The sequence below is a fragment of the Saimiri boliviensis genome, chromosome 8 (genome assembly GCF_048565385.1).
Source record: "Saimiri boliviensis isolate mSaiBol1 chromosome 8, mSaiBol1.pri, whole genome shotgun sequence".
NCBI lineage: Eukaryota > Metazoa > Chordata > Mammalia > Primates > Cebidae > Saimiri > Saimiri boliviensis.
The window spans coordinates 56,086,471-56,105,296 of record NC_133456.1 but is presented as its reverse complement, the minus strand read 5'-3'; the positions used below and the strand labels follow the sequence as shown (position 1 = coordinate 56,105,296).

Below are 18,826 nucleotides of genomic sequence, written 5' to 3'. Positions count from 1 at the left end.
TTCTTCTGTGTTCTTTTAGCTTTCACTAGCAGGCTGCAGACAATTGTCAATCATTTTGATTGATTCTCCTTTGATTGATTATGTGGAATGACATTTTCTTGAGGAGGAATGGATGAAAAGAGAGGTAAGAGCTTCTGTGTTGTGTTTCTGTGTTATCCTAATATGGTGGTAAAGGTCTTAAGAAAATTATAAGTCAGCTGCGTGTGGTGGTTCACTCCTGTAATCCCAGCACTTTGGGAGGCCGAAGTGGGTGGATCACTTGAGGCCAGAAGTTTGAGACCAGCCTGACCAACATGGTGAAAGCCCATCTCTACCAAAAAATACAAAAATTAGCCAGGCGTGGTGGTGCGTGCCTGTAGTCCCAGCTACTCGGGAGGCTGAGATGGGAGAATCACTTGAACCCAGGATGCAGAGGTTGCAGTGAGCCAGGATTATGCCACTGCACTTCAGCCTGGGCAGCAGAGTGAAACCCTGTCTCAAAAAATAAAATAAAATAAAATAAAATAAAATAAAATAAAATAAGTCATTGGTAAAATGTAGATTTAAGAACCTTATCTTCTCAAATCAATTTTTTGATTACACATTGGCCTAAGCAAAATACCATGTAGTAACTTTCTTCCAATATGACAAAACACTGTTAAATAATTCTGCGGTGGGTTGAAATGATAGTAAAAGTCAAAATTATATGTTTGAATTTTTTGTGCAGTTATAATCTGAACTGAACTCAGTTTGGCAGTAGTAAAACTGCAGCCCATTTCCATTTTGTTCTTACCAAATGTAAATGTTGTCATATAAATTAAACCCATTGGGGCAGGATAATTTAATTAATCTTAATTTTCATTTTCTTCTGAAATGTGAAATTAAATAAAAATTGTTAGGAAAGTTTTTGGGAAGGGGAAAAATGGGCTAACTTTACTTGTACTGTATTGTTTTAAAAATATTTCTGAAGTCCCAGGAGAGAGTGAAGCTTATAAATATGGAATGCCTTGAGGTGATTGAATCTCAGAAAAGAGAGATTAGGTTTTCACCTGACACATATATTATAACCTTAAAAAGAGGTGGTTCAGGATTAGAACTTTATATGGTGTTTGTGTGTGACTGTCGGAATTTGTTGGAATATCCAATATGTTCTGTTCCCCCCACTGCTTAAAACTAAAAAGAAGATAATTTTAGAGCCACTTGTTTTTAATGTCACCCTCTTTAATGACTGTCACAGGGGTCTTTGAGAAATTGAGGGCACAGTTTCAGGTGCTTAGCTGGAGGAAAAAAGTAATAGCAGGATGTAGGTGGAAAGCAACACATTTAGATGGCTAATATGTGTAAACGAAGTCTGCTTCCTTCTGTATGGGCCCTAAAGGATGTGAACAGGACTGTTGGTGGTAATTTGTGATGTGCACAGCTCCCTAAAATAAGTGTGGCTGCCAAGAAATGTGGTTTGTTCACTGATTGAGAGCTCTCTAAATCTAGTCTGGGTCACTCCAAGAAGTTTGTGTGAATTTAAACATCGCATCAGAAGTTAGACCAAGTGACCACTTAGATTTCTTTCATTCCTGAGTTTCCAGGAATCTTAAGATGATGACCAATGGGATAAGATTGAGAAAAGTTAAAAGGGGCAAGATGATGGAAGGTCTGTGATGTCTGGCTAAAAATGAGAGTTCTAATGTTCAAAGCAGTAGTTAGATATTAGGAAGTAGGCTAAGAGACTGTATGAGGGAAATTATTCCAGCCTTGTATATTGGTCATTGTTAATAAAGCCTTGAATAGGGAACTACAGCTTTTTCTAACTTGAAAAATGAGAGAGAGAGAGAGAGAGAGAGAGAGAGAGAGAGAGAGAGAGACAGACAGACAGAGGGACAGAGAGACAGAATGAAAATATATCCAAGTTACCTCCTGATGCCTTCTCTTGTGTATGTATTTTTCATTTGTTTGTTTCTTTTTATTTATTTTTTTGTTGAGGGGAGGGGCAGGGTCTTGCTTTGTCACCTGGGCTAGTGTGCAGTACCACAATTGTAGCTCACTACGACCTGAAACTCCTGGGCTCAAGAGATTCTCCCCCTCAGCCTCCCAAGTAGATCAGACCACAGTTACGTGCCACCACTCCTGGCTAATTTTCAAATATTTTTGTAGAGATGGGGTCTCCCTCTGTTTGCCCAGATTGGTGTCAAACTCCTGGGCTCAAATGATCCTTCTGACGTGGCCTCCCACAGGCTGGGATTACAGGCATGAGCCATTAAATCTGGGGCTTGTGTAAGCATTTTGGAGGTTAAGAAATAGAAAATCAGGCCGGGCGCGGTGGCTCAAGCCTGTAATCCCAGCACTTTGGGAGGCCGAGGCGGGTGGATCACGAGGTCAAGAGATCGAGACCATCCTGGTCAACACGGTGAAACCCTGTCTCTTCTAAAAATACAAAAAATTAGCTGAGCATGGTGGTGTGTGCCTGTAATCCCAGCTACTCAGGAGGCTGAGGCAGGAGAATTGCTTGAACCCAGGAGGCGGAGGTTGCGGTGAGCCGAGATCGCGCCATTGCACTCCAGACTGGGTAACAAGAGCGAAACTCCGTCTCAAAAACAAAACAAAACAAAAAACAAAACAAAACAAAAAAGAAATAGAAAATCTAATTGTTCTTACAATTATAATTTCAGAACGAGAAGTCAGCATTTTGTCTTATGGGGGTAAAGCTCCCTCAAATTCAATGAAATTAATTTACTGTTCTCCAAAGGAAAAAAGCCGGTGAAATTCTGTTGAGCAATGATCATGAAAACTGATAGTCTTCAGTCTTCGCAAATCAATGTTAATCGTATTATCTGGTTTCATGTGTAGTGTGTGCCCTTGTGGGCACACTGTTGTTTGCCAGAATAATTTGGGATTCCAATTTTATACCCTTTTGGGTAGTTTATGTTTTTTTTTTTTTTAATGAGTATATTTATCCTTCCTTAAGAAAAACAGATCAGTCTGCAGTATAATTGAATTCCTCTTAACTTTTTGTAAGCATTTTCCTTAACTTGCCTTTATTTGTTGGTAGGGATAATTTGAAGAGAAGAACATTTTAAATTCTCTGAGTTTAAGCAAACAATAATTTTAAGCTGACATGTGTGGCCATGAAGCAATAGGATGAAAACAGCTCATTTGTTGGCAAAAGAAATCAGTTTATGAATCTTGTGGAGAAAGACATTACTATAGATCCTCAAAAAAGTATAATGTACAGGTGAATGTTCCCAACCCCAGATTTTTAACCAAGAGAAGCAAAAGTAAAGAGTGCAGAAAACTGACCTGATAGAGTTATGTAAATTCCTTCTTAAACTACAGGTGCCCTTCTGGGGATTTAATAAAAATGCTTAATAATAGGAATTCATGTTTACTGATTCTGACTCTACCTCAGTGTTTAGCTATTCTCTTTGTAACTGTAAAATTAATTTAGTTTTATGCCTTTGTTTTTCTGAGTAGCTATTTAAAAACAATAGACTTTCTTAGAGCATTTTAAGATTCAAAATAAAATTGAGAGAAAGGTACAGAGATTTCCCATGTACCCTCTTCTTCTAGCCTGTGCACAGCTTCCCCATTATCTGTCAATGTCCTCCACCAAGATGGCATATTTTTTAGAATTGATGAACCTCCATTGACACATCATTATTACCCAAAGACTGTAATTTATGTTTGGGTTCATTCTTGGTGTTGTACATTTTATAGGGTTAGACAAATATATAATGACACGTGTCCACCATTATAGCATACGGACTAGTTTCACCACCTAAAAATCCTCAGTGCTCTGCTTATTTATCTTCCCACCCCCTTAACCTCTGATCTTTTTACTATTTCCATCGTTTTGCATTTTCCAGAATATTAGATAATTTGAGTCATATATTATGTATCCTTTTCAGATTGGTTTCTTTCACTTAGCAGTAACCATTTGTAAGTTTCCTCCATGTGTTTTCATGGCTTGATGGTATTTCATTTTAGTGTTGAATAAGATTCCCTTGTCTAGATGTACCATAGTTGTTTTATCTATTCATTTACCGAAGGATGACTTGATAATTGCACATAAAGCTTCTTTAAACTTTCATGTTCAGGTTTTTGTGTGGACATACGTTTTCACCTCCTTTGGCTGAATACCAAGGAGCATGATTGTTAGCCAGATTGTGTAGTAAGATTACGTTTAGTTTTGTAAGAAACTGCCAAACTATCTTCCAAAGTGGCAATATCATTTTGCATTCCCATAAGCAGAGTGAGAATTCTCGTTGCTCCTCATCTTTGCCAGCATTTGGTTTTGTGAGTGTTGAGGATTTTAGCCATGCTAATAGGTGGGTAGCGGTATTTCATTGTTGGTTTTATTTTTCAATTTCAAAAGTGCTACTAGTGATACAGAAGGATAGAGGAAAAAGGAAACTCTGTAGCCCCAGGTAACTCCTCATCCTTAAGAGTTAGTGGTTTGATATGTATCTTTCTAGATGTTTTTTTCTTTATATGTAAGAACGTAGAAAGTCTAAGGATAAGCTTAAGAAATAAAAACAGATTATTTCAATTGCCTTTGATATAAAAAATTTAAAATATAAGAAAATACCTGGCAGTCCAGACAAATTTTTAAAGAAGTTAAAGGTAACTTTTTTGAACCATTAATATATTTATCAGATGTACAATTATCAAAGATTTTAAAAAGTATATAATGAGAACAGTAGGTCTTATCCCAGTCAACTGTCTTCTCCAATCCTCATTATTCTATCATTTGTTTTTTTCTGGAGGTAGTGGCAGGATGTGTGTGTGTATGTGTATGTGTATGTGTTTGTGTTTGTGTGTGTGTGTATGATATATATATGCTTAAGTAAGAAATTCATGAATATAGGCCAGGCACAGTGGCTCACATCTGTAATCTCAGCACTTTGGGAGGTTGTTGTGGTTTAACTGTTTCCCCACCCAAATCTCATCTTTAATTGGAGCTCCCATAATTCCCATGTGTTGTGGGAGGGACCTGGTGTGAGATAACTGAATCACGGGGTGGTTTTTCCCATACTGTTCTCGTGGTAGTGAAAAAGTCTCACAGTATTTGATGGTTTTATAAGGGTTTTCTTCTTCCACTTGACTCTCATTTTCTCTCTGGCGTGCCGCCACTTAAGATGTGGCTTTTGCCTTCCACCATGATTGTGAAGCCTCTCCAGCCACATGGAACTGTGAGTCCATTAAGCCTCTTTTTCTTTACAAATTACCTGGTCTTGGATATGTCTTTATCAAGCAGCGTGAGAACAGACTAATACAGTGGCTGAGATGGGTGGATCACTTGAGGCCAGGAGTTTGAGACCAGCCTAGCCATCATGGTGAAACCCTGCCTGTCCTAAAAATACAAAAAAATTAGCTGGGTGTGTTGGCACGTACCTGCAATCCTAGCTTCTTGGGAGGTTAAGGCACGGGAATCGCTTCAACCCAGAAAGCAGAGGTTGCAGTGAGCTGAGAATGTGCCACTGCACTCCAGCCTGAGCAACAGAGCAAGACTCTGTTTAAAAAAAAAAAAAAAAAAAAAAAGAAAGAAATACATGAATATATATATGTATAATATACTGTATATTGAATATTTTATAAATTATATGCATATATATCATGCTATATAAATATGTTCACATTTTATGTGTGTATAAGTATATATGTATTTCTTACACAGAAATGATAATATATACACAAATTTGCCTCTTGCTTTTTGTCACTGATGGTACACTTTGATTCAATATAAATCAAAGCTTGATTCACGAAGTTCTGAGTCTTTTTTCAGGGTTATTTATTTTTAGAAATAAGGAAACACAAATGAACTGGTTTGTCCATAGAGAGGAAAGCCAGGAAGTATAAAATGCCATTAGTTACCTGATAATCATCGTTTTACCAGGCAAAGAGAAGACAGTTTTCGGGAAAGCATATGGAATATGGCTCTTGATGGAACTACGTGCCACTCGAAGGATACACGTGGATAACCCATAGGGATGATTCACTACCAGTGCAGCTGTAAACTTCTCTTTTAATTAGGTAGGAAGCACCTGTGTGCTATTACTTCATCATTTTTCCTCTTCCCAGTCCAGTCTCTTCAGGGATTAAAAAAAAAAAAGGAAAGAAAAAGACCCAAACAAGTTGGAATTTAAATTTTCTGTAGGAGAAAGCAGTCAGTGTCTAAAAAGGGGCAAGTGTGCAGATCATCTGCTGGAAGACAAGGTGAGAAGAGTAATTTGAACGGGTGTGAATTTTGGAGGGCAAACAACTGTGCACATTGCAAGGTGTTTGGCATGGAGAGCTGTATTAGCATCCTGTTGGTGTTTGGATTTACACTTCTGAATTGAGTGTTTAAAAATATTTAACAGAATTAACGCTAAATGTGTACAAGCTGCTGTTCAAATGTGAACAGTACTAGCATTTTTATCTCCTCTGGGCTCTGAACATTACCATGAGATGGCACCAGCATCCTTTCATGACTTCTCTCTGGCAGGATGCTAAGAGAGACTGGTCACACGATTAGCAGTTTCTTTCACGGGACTGATCAACATCATTTACCACACAATTTACCTGAGATTGACTTTATCCTCACGTGAATTGTTCTAAATGCATTATAATACTAGCCTAAATATACTTTGTAATAAAGATTATTAACCGTCATTTATTGAGTGCCTACTACATGCTGAGAGCTTCACAAATTTATTCCTGTGTAACTTTCACTACTACCCCAAGGAACTGGTAATATCTTCATTTTATAGATGGGGATGTTGATGCTTAGAAAGCTAACATACCTTACCCCAGGTCACACAGCAGGTTACTAAGGCATTGAACTCAGTTGTACAGTGCTGAAACGCTTTGTATGTGTACATATACCCTGCAAGTATCCATCTACCATAGAAAATGTGTTTGACACATTTGGGTTGACACTGTTTTCAACTTTGTGATTAGTAAATTTAATAGGCTCATTAGGCATTTGTCAAACATTAGTCTCAAATCCTCTTAAGGATAGGGACCCTCCTGGAGTTCTCAATTTGGTAGCCTGTGGGCTGAATTTGGACTACACCTGCTCTGTTTTTTCTGAGGGGAGCCAGAGTCAGCACTATGTTTTAATTGAATTGAGCATGAATGCCTTGAGGGTTGGTTTGAACTCTCAGGTTTCCCCTTGGTCTTTGCAATTCTCTACTTTCTCAGGCCTTATCTGCTTCACTAGTTAAGGTTATTTGCATGGCCCCTGATGGCATTTGAATTTGTGATAGCAGAAACCATTAAACCAGGAAGTATTCCTGTTGGAATGTGTTAGTTTATGGGTTCAGATTAATTAGTTAACAGATCGATCCTTGATCTGAAATAAATATTGCTGGATTTACATTGCTCAATGTGCAACAGAGAGTTGACTTTTTTCAGGCTTTTCACAGAAGGCCCTCTGTTGGTAGAAGTCCCTGCCAGGTTTATGCTGGCTGAATATGTCTGCTGACCTGTGGTTGTAGTCATATGGTGCATTTCCTGAAGACTGATGTTTGGTTGATTATAATATGCCCTGAGGTGATTTTGATAATGAAGCTAAATCTAATGGAGAAAACATGAAAGCAAATTAGTTGTTAGTAAGCATTAAGGGAGAAAGGAGGGTCTAAGATCCTTTCCCCCTCCCTTTGCCTCTTCCTTCCTAATTGACTTTCTGGCTCTAAAGCAACGGATTTCCGGCTCCATGTGAGTGTTTTCTAAGTTACCAATAATATTCAGGAGTGTTAAGAACCTTTGAATTGAAGATAAAGACCTTGGGATACACAGACAGTGGTAGAATTCCTCCATGATACTCTTTATTTACATTGCCTTAAAAAAATATGGTATGTTCTGAAGGAATTTCTTTTCCATGTATTTCCTCTGTTAACTGTCTTCTGCTGTGTTTTTGGTCTGCTTTCCATGAAACAGCTGCCTGAAGGATGCTCTGTCAAATAAGTTTGGGAAAATGCTTTTTATTCCAATACATCCTTAGGGATTTAAAAGACATCTCATGGTAAATGCTCCAAGCGATACTGTGTTTAAGGAACCTGTTTTGTGCAACGCAGCATTTCCCAAATTTAGTGAAATGACAGAACCTTTTCTGGAATCTCTCATTTCTGAACGCCACCTCCCCATTTTCCAAAACAACCTATACCTATTAGCTTTCTACAGGCCATACTTTGGGGTTGCCTCTCCCAAATTTAGGTAGAAATTACCTGAAAGCATTGAACCATATTTTGGATTTTCTGGGGGGTTAGACAGGAAGAATAATCCCAATTCCATCTAAGTGCAAGTTTGTCTAATATGAAAAAATGGTTATCAAAGAATTGAACTTCATGACTTAGAATTATTTATTTATTATTTATTATTATTTTTGTTTGTTTGTTTTGAGACAGACTCTCTGTTTCCCAGGCTGGAGTTCAGTGGTACAATCTCCACTCACTGCAACCTCTGCCTCCTGGGTTCAAGCAATTTTTGTGCCTCAGCCTCCCGAGTAGCTGAGATTACAAGTGCGCGCCACCATGCCTGGCTAATTTTTGTATTTTTAGTTTAGACGGGGTTTCACCACGTTGGCCATGCTGGTCTCAAACTCCTGACTTCAGTTGATCCTCCTGCCTTGCCTCCCAAACTGCCTCCCAAAGGCTTGAGCTGCCACTCCCAGCCCTTCATGGCTTGGTAGTATTTACAGATATCAGACTAAGTAAAAGTTTACTTTATTCTTCATGATGTCTGATAGATTGTTGGCTGATATAGGCGCTGTGTCTAGTTCTGCTGTCGTGACTTGTACCTAGTATAGCCATTTATAGTGTATTTGACAAACCTGTCCACTTGTATGTAGACTTGCTTGACCTCTTCTTGGCATATTTGTTAATGTCTTGTCAGAGTTGAAAAAATTTTTCATGTGTGCTTTCTTTTGATTCTCATAATAATCTTCTGAGGTAATTTAAAAACAATCTTATTTCCCCGTTTGATTAAGGAAACTGGTCCTAAGGGATTAAGTCACTTGCTCAGGGTCTCTTGGTGAGGTACTTTAGTGAATTTGGTTTTCCAGGTGGCGGTCTTTATTCCCCAAACGAATCCTACTTTGTATGTGACTTGAAAAACACTTTTCTGTTACCCGTATTTATTTGTCTAAGCCAAACATATACTTGTTTATTAGACAAAACAGGGAGCCCAAATAAAACCAGATGTGAGCTGCTTTTAACCATCCCCAAATCATAATGATCCATATGTGAATTATCTCCTTGTAGCTAGTTTTTTGTCCCAGACTGGGCTCTTGCAGTTTCTCAGCCTGCTGTTCAAGTCTCCCTGGCCCCTGACTTGGTTTTGTCAGAGCAGATTAGAGAGAAATTCTACAGTCTGAGAACATAATTTGTATGATTTAGGAAGCAGAACTCTGTTTTTTTTTTTTTTTGTTTGTTTTTTTAAGAGATCAGAGTTTTGTTTGTTTTCCATTTACCTGAAGTAATGCATTGTTTCATTTAAATCTAAATAGCTTTCAAGATTGGGTTCATGAACATGTCAGTGGGCAGAATTTCATATCTAGATCTGAGATGACAAAATATATATTCCTAAGACAGAATTGTTTTCATAACTACCTTTTCCCTTTCAAGTTCTATCATCATCAGTGATGGACAATTTAGGCTTTCAAGGGCACATTTGAATTTAAATCTTAGTTTGTCCACTTAGTAGTTGTAAATGCCCTTGGGCAAGTTAATCCCTTTGCCTTGGAGTGGTTATCCTCCAAATGGGGTAACCCCCACCTATATTGAGGAATTAAACACAGCAATGAATGGGAAGCCACTAAGCACAGTGCCTTACACAGAAACATTAATACTAAATAAAAAATTTGTATCACCTTCTAGGTACCAGGTTTGATGCTCGGAAATAATCCAATGGGCTACAAAAGTATGATTTGGTGATTTGGTTGGAGAAGCGGAGTAAATGAAAACAGTAAGAATATATAATAGACTTATATAAGTTTTGAAGAGACAGTGGTCATGCTGTTGGGGTGTGGCTTTGAAGGGCTTAAAAATAATCAGGGGTATTGAGTTTTGATCCCAAGGTTTAAGAATGACTTTAATAAGCATGTGAGTTAGGATTGGTCCTAAGTGGCAAAAGTCTACCCTGAATCCACTCTAAGCAGAAAAGGAATTTGTTGTAAACAAACAATAGATACATGGAGTAGTTTACAGGATCTGAGGAATACTTGAAAAATGGGATCAGAAAGGCTGATGCTGGGCAGCCCTGGGGCTGCTGGTGGAGGGACCTGAAGCCACATCTCCGTAGAGCGTTCCCCAGAGGATGATCCAACTCCAGCCCTTTTCAGTCTTTTTCTGCTTGAGATTCAAATTCCATGGACAGACATTCAAATGTCCCAGCTTGAGTAAAATGCCTAAACCAGCCCATTGAGATAAGCTATTTTTGTCTGACAAAACTGGATTGTTTCTCTCAGAAATGGGGAAAATAGATGTTGGATAGCAAAAGTCCACCATGTCTGAAAGAGGCCTGAAGGTAGACATCCATTTATTGTGTTGGATAGGTGATGAGCAGAGATTTAACTATTAGGTCAGGACCTTTGTGTCAGGAAGTAAATCGAAGAGGTATTTTGGGATTATGGCCTGACAGTGATGGGAAGCCACTGTAGATTTCTGATGGGGATTTGAGGGTCACTTGTTTTTACCTCAGGGTATTTTAAGTAAGTAGTTCTTTTTTTAAGATGGGATTTCACCATGTTGGTCAGGCTGGTCTTGAACTCCCGACCTCAGGTGATCTGCCCGCCTTGGCCTCCAAAGTGCTTGGATTACAGGCATGAGCCACCACGGCTGGCCTTCAAGTAGTTCTTTAATAAGCAGTAGTGACTCTTAGATGATCACTTTCCCAGCTATCTCATGGCCCCACGTCCCCCATCATGTAAGTATTTGGCATGGTGCTGCCCCAGCTACCACTTCCATTAGTATGTAAACAGGAAAGCCACTTGCAGTGGTGGCATACTTTATTGGTTGTTTTTCACTGATTGATTTTCAGGAGTGCTTGTTTTTCCTCTGGAATATGCATTCGAAAGACTTGTTATTGTCAACAATATGACATTGTATTTATGCTCATTTTTTAATGTATTTTCATTGTGAGAACTAGTGTACTTTTTCATGAGGGATAAAAAGATCTTTTTCCAATGTGAGATTCTCAGTTATATCGTTATATCTATCTCTTAACAAAAGTAGTCTGGAACTCTTTACTTTGGCAGCCCCAAATACTTAAACATGTTTATTGTTTTATATTCAGTTATTTAAGATAATATTATCCAAACGTAGACAAAAGGTTATGAGCTAGATCAGGGGTCCTCAACCTCCAAGTCGTCGACCGATGCTGGTCTATGGCCTGTTAGGAACTGGGCTGTGCACAGCAGGAGGTGAGCAGTGGGCAAGTGAGCATTACCACCTGAGCTCCGTCTCCTGTGAGATCAGTGGTGGCATTAGATTCTCATCAGAGTATGAACCCTGTTGTGAACTGCACATGTGAGGGATCTAGTTGCATTCTCCTTATGAGAATCTAATCTGAGGTGGAATGGTTTCTTCCCCAAACCATCCCCAAACCATCCCCCACCCCCAGCCTGTGAAAATACTGTCTTCCACCAAACTGGTCCATGGTGCCAAAAAGATTAGTGATCACTGGTGTAGATACTACTTCTGTTTGATGATCTTGCTTGGAATCCCTACATTCCTGAAATAAAGCTGGCAGCAGTTACTTTAAATTCTTTTCTTTGTAAATTTATAAAATTTTTTTGGGTTATAGGGTCTCAGTCTGTCACTCAGGCTGGAGTGCAGTGCTACGATCTCTGCTCACTGCAGCCTTGACCTTTTGGGCTGAAGTGATCCTCCTGCAACAGCCTTCTGAGTAGTTGAGATTATAGGTACCTACCACCACATTGGGCTAATTATTATTATTATTATTATTAATTTATTTAAAAAACTTTTTTTTAAAGCCAGTCAAATTTAGCAGTGGGGGTTATATGCCAAATTTAGTGACACTAATGTTAATAAGTTCTGATAACTCCTTACCATTGGACCAGCTGGGCTAATTATTATTTTTTGAGACAGGGTCTTGATTTGTCACCCAGGTTGGAAGGCAGTGGTGTGATCACAGCTCACTGCAGCTTCAACCTCCTGGGCTCAAGCAGTCCTCCCACCTTGGCCTCCCAAGTAACTGAGACTACTGGTGTGTGCCACAACGCCTAGCTAATTAAACAAATTTTTTTTGTAGAGACGGGTCTCACTTTGTTGCCCAGGCTGATCTTGAACTCCTGGGCTCAAGTGATCCTCCTGCCTCTGCCTTGCAAAGTGTTGAGGTTATAGGCATGAGCCACCATGCCCAAACTACATTAATTCCTTAAAGGTGGGCTATGGAAATAACGTAGATACTAGTACTTTAGTAATGGTGTTAGTACAGGAAGACAGAATTCATTTACTGGAATACATTTTGAGGGTAGTTTCGTGAAGCACTGTAAGCGAAGGCTTTTGGTAATGAGAATACTTGCTCATAGACACACCTTAACTTGATTACCAGTTGTGCATGGAATTGGCACTATAAAAGGCCATCCCTAGAAAATGGGTTATTTGATCACAGCTAGAAGTCATCGTCTATATTTTAAAACCATAAATTTACCACTTTTATTAAAAAATTGATTCGTGTCAGCATAACATGCTGAAAATAAACAGACTTCTGAGTTTCTGCCCCACTGTGTTGTAGCAGGTAATGTAGACTGTGAATGGCCATTATGGTTAGTGGCCAAGCGAATCCTCTAATGATAAGGCATGCTGGAGAGCTGCCTCAGGAGTCTCTTGGAAAGACTGATTCACGTTTTCCGGAGGGGGAGGTCGGCCAGGGAGTCTTAATATACTTTACATTGGACAGATCAGATATTAGTTTTTTCTTAGCTGATATTTGCAATCTCACTTATTTCATAGAGAGAAAAATATAGAAGATAATTTGCAGAAATTCAAAGTTGTTTCATTTAGTAATATTAAGGATTGCCGGGTGTGTGGCTCATGACTGTAATCCCAGCACTTTGGGACACTGAGGCGGGTGGATCACAAGGTCAAGAGATTGAGACTAGCCTAGCTAGCATGGTGAAATCCCATCTATACTAAAAATAGAAAAGTTAGCTCGGTATAATGGCACATGCCTGTAGTCCCAGCTACTCGGGAGGCTGAGGCAGGAGAATTGCTTGAACCAGGGAGGCAGAGGTTGCCGTGAGCCCAGATTGTGCCACTGCACTCCAGTCTGGTGAGTGTGAGACTCCGTCTAAAAAAAAAAAATAAAATAAGGATTATTCTGGACAGTACTGGCAGAGGGAAGAGTGTTCAACACTAGGAGAAAGAGGTTGGTGTTTTGTTGTTTGGTAGACATTTTCTGCATATACTACCTTTTAATGTTTCTTACTGTGTGCTGTGTGTGAGCTAGCAAAATATTCAGTATTTGATGTCTTGTGTTATTTTGAATTTATTATTATTATTATTATTATTATTATTATTATTTTGGGATGGAGTCTTGCTTGGTCTCCCAGGCTGGAGTGCAGTGGTGTGATCTTGGCTCACTGCAACTTCTGCTTCCCAGGTTCAAGTGATTCTCCTGCCTCAGCCTCCTGAGTAGCTGGGACTACAGGTACATGCCACCATACCGGGCTAATGTTTTGTATTTTAGTAGAGACGAGGTTTCACCATGTTGGCCAAGATGGTCTTGATCTCCTGACCTTGTGATCTACCTGCCTCGGCCTCCCAAAGTGCTGGGATTACAGGCATGAGACACTGCTCCTGGCCTTGAATTTATTTATAAGAACTTTTCCTTCAGGGCATGTTTGTTAATGAGTGGCATTTGGTGTATTTCTTGTGTTAATTTTGATTCTGTCATTTTTAGTTATGCTCATGTGGTGTTTGCATGCCCCATGAATCATAAGAATTTCAGTTAATCATAAGTACTAGAGAGAAAGTAAAACAGAGGGATTCGACAGAGAATAATGGAGCTGGGGTAACATGTGACAGGGTATTCCTAGTTAGCTCCTTGGCAGAGGGGATATTTTGAGTTGAGACACAAATATGGGGCCAAGTCAGGCAAATGAATACTGGCAGCAAGAGTGTTTCCTAAAAAGTGAATGACAAGCACCAAGACTCTGAGGCAGGAACAAGCCTGAAAACACCATCGGATGCTTGAGAAAGTAATTGGGATGGAGAAGGAATAGCCTCAGGCTCACAGGGAGTTAGAGGGAAGTTAGAGGGAGCAATGGCAACTCTGAAAATTCATGACTAGGCATTTCGAAACACCAGGTCCACTGAAGACTTCAACCTGAAAAAGATAAAGACTTTTGGTTTGTCATTTCCGGAGGGCAGCACATTCCTAGATTTTTAACCAATCTGTGCTTTTGCTTTTAATGTGTCTATTTTACTTCCAAAGTTGCTTATATTTCCATAGCCAAAGCTTGACTGGCTGAGTTGTTATAAGTTCCAGGGAAGGTGGGTGGGTGTTGGGGGATAAGTATTTTGCATATGGTGACCTTCAAAGGATTTGGCAACAGAGACCTGGGTTTAAGACTTGTTTTTGTCACTGACAAGCTGTAGGACTTTGAGCAAATAACTCAGCCTTACCAGTTCTCAGCCTATGAAAAGGATGATCTCATCCACCCACTAGGGTTATCTAAAGGATCCATGGGAATAATGTATATATTAATAAAATGTTTATTTTCAGTAATATTATGCATCATGCTATATTTGAAACCAAAGGGAGTTAAGCAGTGATATTCTTAGCAATTTGAAAAATCTAATTAAGGGCTCTCCTTAGGCAGTAGAGTAGAATTCATGTTAGTTTTGTCATCAAGCCATTTCTTTTTAAAAATCCTTAGCCTTCACCAAATGGAGTTTTTTTTTTTTTTTTTTTTTTTGTTTGCTTGTTTTTTGGTGAGGTAAAGTGAATAAGAGACAAATTTTTTCTCACAGAATTTGTGGATCAGTGGTAGAGACAAAAGTGAAACCTCATTTCTCCACCACTGTTGATGTCCAGAAGTACATTGTCAAGTTCTCCACTTTTTTTTGAAACTTACTAGCATGGCTGTAAACTCTATTTTTTTTTTTTTTGAGACGAATTGTTATAGTGAACCCTAAGTTTCTCTTCAAAGAATCAGTATAGTCAGTATGTTCAGCTCTCTGATTCTTTATTTCTCTATTTTAAAGTTTAACTTCCTTGTAATTCCAGTAAACAACTTTCTCCACCAGTTCTAGTCAGTAGTTCACATCTGATCCCCTGGCCCCAGCTTCATCCTGACTCATCCCGGTCACCTGCTCCAGTCACCTTCTTTGACCTCGGTCAACCCTGGCTGCCTGCTCTGACTGTCTGTAACTGTCTTTTCTGCCAAAACACCCACCCTGCCACTCCAGTTCGGACCCCTGCTCTCTTTGAAATCGCCAGTCGGGATTAGTCTACCTTGTGCAGTCTAACCCTAAGCAATAGGGGAACGACACAGCCGTAGGGACGACTTGTCAGGCATAAGTACCCGTTCCCTGCCTTGTCCAAACGTGTGGCTTCATCCATGAGCTGCACCCTTCTAGAGAAGAAACTGCCTTGCTGAGAGGATTTATCTTTGAGTGCTATTTTTTTTTTGCGGCATCAGAATTTTACTTATAACAGAGTCTGGCTCTGTCACCCAGGCTGTTGTGCAATGGCATGATCTCAGCTCGCTGCAACCTCCGCCTCCTGGGTTCAAGCAATTCTCCTGCATCAGCCTCCATAGTAGCTGGGATTACAGGCATCCACGACCGTGCCCACATAATTTTTGTATTTTTATCGAGATGGGGTTTCACCATGTTGGTCAGGCTGGTCTCAAACTCTTTACCTCAAGTGATCTGCCCGCCTCCGCCTCCCAAATTGCTGGGATTACAGATATGAGCCACCACGCCCAGCTAGGATGGCTATAGATTTTGACTTTGATTAATGAAATTTTTCTTTGTCTTTGGCATTTCCTTTGAGAGTTTAATGAGAACATTGTGTTTTATGGATACTGAGGAGGGCAGGAATGGTCCTGGGAGAAAGGGAGGGTGATCCCCTCTGGGAAAAGAAGCCCACCCATTGCATCTTCCCCTTCTGTGGTTCAGCTCTGTGTTAAACTGACCAGTGGACATGCTGCCCTTTCAGACTGGGCTGAAATTCCTTCCCTGCTCCCATCTGCCTGCCTCATCCTAACCACCAGCCTTGGTGCTTCCTTCTTCATGGAGCCTTTATGTGCTATTCCAACCCATATTGGTGTCTCCCATCCTTGACTTCATTTCAAGCCACCAATCGCCCTTTCCTAGTTTAGTCCTATTTTGAGTAATATATTCTTTTTATTATCAGATGCTACCATTTTCAAGATCTGCCTTCGTGGTAATCATATATTTTCAGGGAGAAGAATGACACATGTCTACATTATTAGCTAACACAAAGCACATGCTCAAATAAATTGATGTTAAAGAAACCAAGTGAGCAAAAGCAAGGTTATGTTTTTAATAAGAGAATGCCTTAATTGTGCATAAACCATCCCAGAAACTCTATTATTTCGGTATTTTCAAAACACTCGGAGAACTCTTACCTCTGGAAAGCACCACAAAAATCTGTTAGATGACAAGTCTGTTTTGATCTATTTGGCATATTTCTGACTAGATATGTAGCCTTTTACTGCTGTGTAGTATAATTTGAGTAGGGTGTACTTCTCAACTAAGTTGTTAGACTACATTTTGTCCTTTTTCTGTAACCTCTGAGTAGTGCTACTCTAAATTTGCTCTGTAGACCTGAGCTGAGGTTCAAAGTCTGTTTTTGTTAACCTGTGTACAATGATATAAACATAGAAATTGAGACTTAGAATTTAGAAATCTAATAGTAATTGGCTGCGTGTGTAATCCTAGCTGCTTGGGAGGCTGAGGTGGGAGGATCATTCGAGCCCAGGATTTCAGGAGTGACCTGGGTGATAGAGTGAGACCCTGTCTTTAAAAAAATAAGAAAAATAATTTTTTTTAAAGGTTTTGTCACTCAGGCTGGAGTGCAGTGGCATGATCATAGCTCCCTGCAACTTTGATCTCTCAGGCTGAAGTGATCCTTCCATCTCAGCCTCCCAGGTAGCTGGGACTGGAGGTGTGTATCACCATGCCCAGCTAAATAGGAAAAAAATTATTTCATAGAGATGAGATCTCACTGTGTTTTCCATGCTAAGAAAAAGAAATATAATAATAATTGCACAGGACAATTGTATATCTGTTGAATTTAATAATTAAAAGTTGGGTCTTGTGTTTTATAGGGTGTGCATGTGTTTTTTATAGTCATTAATTTTTATTGTCTTTTGATACTTTGGGAAGAAACAGCTGGTCCTTTCTTACAAATAGTTTGAGAAATGGTGCTCTAAAGCAGTAGGTCTCAACTCTAGCTGAATATCATATCATTTAAATCAGATAAACCAGATTTAATATCAAATTAAATCAGAATCTTGGTGATACATGATAGGCAGCAGTATTAGTGTTATTCTTATTTTTAGTGTTATTTTTAAGCTCCCCTGTGTATTGTAATGTGGGGTTCTGGTTAAGATCCCCCATATGGAGTACCTAATTTTGTTGAATATATATTGATTTCCATAATAGAGAAAGTTCCAGGATGAGGCCTTTTCTTGTTCTGTTACCTGCTTAAGCTTTGTCTTCAAATGCTGTCCAAAGAGGAGATGGGCAGCTTCACGAGGCAGTCACCACCTTATGTACCTGGTCACCCTCCCTATGTGGCAGATGCTGTATCCACATGGTGACCAGCATATGGCCCAGCCCTCCTGGAGCTTCCAGTCTAGTGAGGAGAGGGAGGCAGATTGTAAACAATTAAACCCTTCACTATTTTGTCAATGATACTTGTGAACCGAATGGTGGGTAGGTGATCTCTCTTAGCCATGGTGGTCTAAGACCTGGAGAATGAGAAAGCCAGAGATATGAGTGATGGAGAAAGGGCATGCTGGGCTAAGGGACGGTGGAAGCAAAGCTCTAGAAGTGGGCAGAGCTTGGCGTGGTGGATGAGGTGGGTCTTGGGGAGAACGGTGGGAGCTAGGCTGAGAAGGGCAGCAGAGGCCAGGCTGCAGGGCCCTGAAGACCATGGTCAGAGGTTTGGATTTTGTTCTAAGGGCAGTGGCCATTCACTGGAGGTGTTTTAGCAGGAACCAAGCTTCCTGTCACCCCATTTGATATCTCAGAGGCTGGATGTCTCTATGAAGATGTGGTAGGTGAGAAGGGGCCTGAGATTGGGTGTCCTTATCGCCTCTTCTAATTTTGAATGTCAAGCAGGCAAAACAGAAACTGAAGTAGGGTTGGTCAGTCAGTCTAGGCTGTTCTCACCCTCACTGGCTCTCCTTGCTGCATGTTTTGTGGAATATCAGCCCTCAGGGTGGTGGTGTCTCTTTACTGTCTGGAATTAGTTGGAAAAGGTGAGAACTGGATCAAAAAGTTATGGTACAATGTTGACAGTTTCCTCAAAGATTAAGTACACTGTGCTCCTTTCTAATTTGTTAGATTTACAAGGCTTTGAGGAATTTAGAATTTTCCTTCCCTCACCTCCCCTCCCCTGGCCTCCCCTCCCATCCCCTTCTTCCCTCTTTTTCCAAGGAGTCTTGCTCTGTCACCCATACTGGAATGAAGTGGTGTGATCTCGGCTCACTGCAACCTCCATCTCCTGGGTTCAAGCAATTCTCCTGCCTCAGTCTCCCAAGTAGCTGGAACTACAGATGTGCGCCACCACACCTGGCTAATTTTTGTATTTTTAGTAGAGACAGGGTTTTACCATGTTGGCAAGGCTGGTTTTGAACTCCAGACCTCAG

General features: G+C 40.0%; 1 protein-coding gene and 1 long non-coding RNA gene across 23 annotated transcripts in view; both read left to right on the top strand.

Annotated features, from left to right (window-relative positions):
- Positions 1–18,826, top strand: part of MAGI1 (membrane associated guanylate kinase, WW and PDZ domain containing 1) — a 680,038-nt gene that overhangs the window by 115,842 nt on the left and 545,370 nt on the right. The window lies entirely within an intron of this gene.
- LOC141585385 (uncharacterized) overlaps positions 1–18,826 on the top strand; it is a 118,601-nt gene that overhangs the window by 47,613 nt on the left and 52,162 nt on the right. The window contains exon 1 of the long non-coding RNA XR_012518811.1: positions 1–18,826. This exon is cut by the window's left edge and continues 47,613 nt beyond it. This is a non-coding gene — a long non-coding RNA (uncharacterized LOC141585385).